The 3,442-nt window shown below is 39.1% G+C and overlaps 1 non-coding gene across 1 annotated transcript; it reads left to right on the top strand.

The window, feature by feature from the left end:
* The first annotated feature begins 1,346 nt into the window (after positions 1-1,346).
* On the top strand, positions 1,347-1,465 carry LOC115032813. The gene has a single exon (XR_003838476.1). It is a non-coding gene; the product is annotated as a 5S ribosomal RNA (ribosomal RNA).
* Positions 1,466-3,442: the final 1,977 nt, after the last annotated feature.

Raw genomic sequence — 3,442 nt, 5'->3', positions numbered from 1 at the left:
TACAGTTGGATCTCATGGAGGCATTTCCTCAACTGAAGCTCCTTTCTCTGTGATAACTCCAGCTGTGTCAAGTTGACACAAAACTAGCCAGTACAGGGGCCCATAGAAAATTGGCATATAGGCCAGTCTTAAGAAAGCTAGCTGTAATATTTGTTGTCTACTGTCTATGTGATGTGAAAGCGTGGGGCTTAAGTGAAGTCTTGACTGGAACAGACTAAGGCTAGCCATTTTGAAATGGTCCCGGAAGCAAGTTTTGATGAAACAGCTATTGAGGTAGTCTGAGGCTGGATCAAGCAGGATGCTGGAATAAATATATCTCAGCATCTCAGCATTACTTTCAGGATCCGAGAGGGTGAATCTTGTCACGGCCACTTTAACTTCACTGGTGTCTGATGCTTTTGTTCTGAAAACATATAAACTTTCACAGGTAATACACATGTTTGTAGTAATATATGTATGGACTATGCAGTGTGCATAATTCAGTTAAAGATGATTCTCTGCCCTCAGGTCGATCAGGTAAGGCATCTGTTTTTCTTTATGAATAAGTTTGGACTGTGTAATCAGTCTTACTGCTATTTGAAAGGATGGCATAAGTCCTGAGGATTCTGTGGCCAACAAGATTTATTGGTTATGTGTAGCTGAAGTCCTGGCTGGAGACATTTTCATGTCTCAGCCAGTCTCAGAGCTGATCCTATGAGGAGGGATCAACATTTCATGTTACCTGTTTTGTTGGTCGTCTTGATTTTTTACAAGTCTGAAGTCAGGGTCTTCTGGAGGTCTTCTCTGGTCAAATCTAATCTTTATTAGCTTTGAAGGAGTTCATAGCTTTTCTTCTCTTGTTAAAACAAAGATAAAACCTCTTCCCCAACATAACACATTTCCTTCCTTCCATTCTGAAGTTAGGAGATCTTTAATATAAACAGGCTGAGTTGGCTCAGCGTTTTTTGTTTTTTGTTTTTGTTTTTTTCTGTAATCCAATGTCTCTCAATGGCTGTTTTGTTTGCTTGTTTATTTTGTTGTTCATTAGCATTTAAAAAATTTAAAGTTGGGCTGGTAAGATGGCTCAGTGGTTAAGAGCACTGACTGCTCTTCCAGAGGTCCTGAGTTCAATTCTCAGCAACCACATGGTGGCTCACAACCATCTATAATGGGATTCGATGCCCTCTTCTGGTGTGTCTGAAGACAGCTACAATGCACTCATAATAAATAAAGAAATAAATAAATCTTAAAAAAAAAAAGAAAAACCAAAAAAAAAATTAAAGTTAATAAAGCATTATGTAATTTTTCTCTGGGGGGTCTTTGTTATCCCTTTTCATTTGTAATACATCTCTTTAAAAATAAATTAGGTCTATGGCCATACCACCCTGAAAGTGCCCAATCTTGTCTGATCTCGGAAGCTAAGCAGGGTTGGGCCTGGTTAGTACTTGGATGGGAGACCGCCTGGGAATACCGGGTGCTGTAGGCTTTTTGGACTCCCTTTGCCGGGCGTGGTGGCGCACGCCTTTAATCCCAGCACTCGGGAGGCAGAGGCAGGCAAATTTCTGAGTTTGAGGCCAGCCTGGTCTACAAAGTGAGTTCCAGGACAGCCAGGGCTACACAGAGAAACCCTGTCTCGAAAAACCAAAAACCAAACCAAACCAAACCAACCAAACAAAAACCAATTAGATCTCTCTACAACTGCTTGTCCTGTAGGATTGTGTGGGAAACCTGCATTATGCTTTCTATTGTAGTAAGCAAAAATATTGCTTCATTTTACTAGAGACATATGCATTGTCAGTTTGAATTTGTAGGGTATTCCCATGGTTCCCATAACTTCTGTTACATGAGTCATTACAAATCATCCTCTTCAGAACTTAAAGCTGTGCCCACTGAAATCTTGAATGTGTGTCTATGGTATGGTGCACATATTTTAATCTTTCTAAACTCTGCAAATGAAACATATCCATTTGCAAAATTTAATTTCTTTGGGGACCTTTAGGGTTACTCCTTCCAGTTAGCGGAGTTTGGTTCTACAAAGAACAAGTAGGGCATTTCCTTATAATTCCCTCAGTGTGTTGTCACGTGATAGAAAAATCCCCTTTTAAACCCTTGCTGTTAATAGTGTGTTTTAAAATGAAATTCTGAAGCTTCTAGCAAGTTTCCTATTAATGGTTGACCGATTTCGTCGTGATCTGTGCTAGAGGGCCTGGCAGACCTGTATGGGATTGGATATGTGTTATATAATGGAGGATTTCTATTTCTGATTACTTGCTGTTGTTGAATAAACAGTGATGTTAATTCTAAATCAGCAGTTTCTATGTGCAAAACAACTCTTTCTGAATATTGAGAGTCAGTAACCATATTAAGAGATTCGGGAAAATCATGAAATACCATAAGAATTACATATAACTGTGATTTTTGAATTAAGTCATATGGACTTTGAATTATTTTACTTATATTCTTTTGACTTTTAGCCTGCCTTTCCTGATTTATTTACATCACTATAGAATTTAGGGGCTCCAGAAATTGGTGTTCCTTTTACTTTATGAGGCGGAGTCCAATTAGTTCATTTTATAAACTGAAGTATATTTTTTTAAAAGGGGGGTATTTGTTATTAATTTCTCTCAAAAATTATTGTAAGCTTTTATCTGATATTCACTTTCTGTCCATGTGATGGTTTGTATATTCTTGCACCAGGGAGTGGCACCATTTGGAGGTGTGGCCTTGTTGGAATAGGTGTGACCTGGTTGGAGTAGGTGTGTCACTGTGGGTGTGGGCTTAAGACCCCCACCATAGATGTCTGGAAGTCAGTCTTCCACTGGCAGCCATTGGATGAAGATGTAGAACTCTCAGCTCTGCCTGGATGCTGCCATGCTCCCATTTTGATGATAATGAACTGAACCTCTGACCCTGTAAGCCAGCCCCAATTAAATGTTTTTTTTTTGTTTTTTTTTTTTTTTTATAAGACTTGCTTTGGTCATAGTGTCTATTCACAGCAGTAAAACCCTAAGTAATACAGTCCATAATGAGGTAATTTTGTATTAGTAAAAGATACCATGATTTGTGCTGGATCTAGTCCAGCTAATTGATGAAGCTTCATTTTTCCTTTTAGAATCAATTCATAGACATTTTCTAAATAGGTCTTTAATTTTTTTTAACTCTGTGTGCTAAAAATATCCATCCTAATATATAATCATCTTTCTGCAAAAGAATTCCCATGGGAAATGAGTACAAGGCAAAATAACTAAAATCCAGCCAAGCTTGGTATCCAAGTGACTCCCATGTGTGCACCTCCTGTAACCTCACATGTGTGCTTCTCCTGTAACCTCACATGTGTGAGCCCCCTGCAACCTCACATGTGTGCATCTCCTGTAACTTCACATGTGTGAGCCTCCTGTAACCTCACATGTGTGCTTCTCCTGTAACCTCACATGTGTGAGCCTCCTGTAACCTCACATGTGTG

This window comes from Mus caroli, chromosome 12 (genome assembly GCF_900094665.2).
Source record: "Mus caroli chromosome 12, CAROLI_EIJ_v1.1, whole genome shotgun sequence".
NCBI lineage: Eukaryota > Metazoa > Chordata > Mammalia > Rodentia > Muridae > Mus > Mus caroli.
Note: the sequence above shows the minus strand (reverse complement) of the source record. Positions and strands in the feature narration are given on the sequence as shown.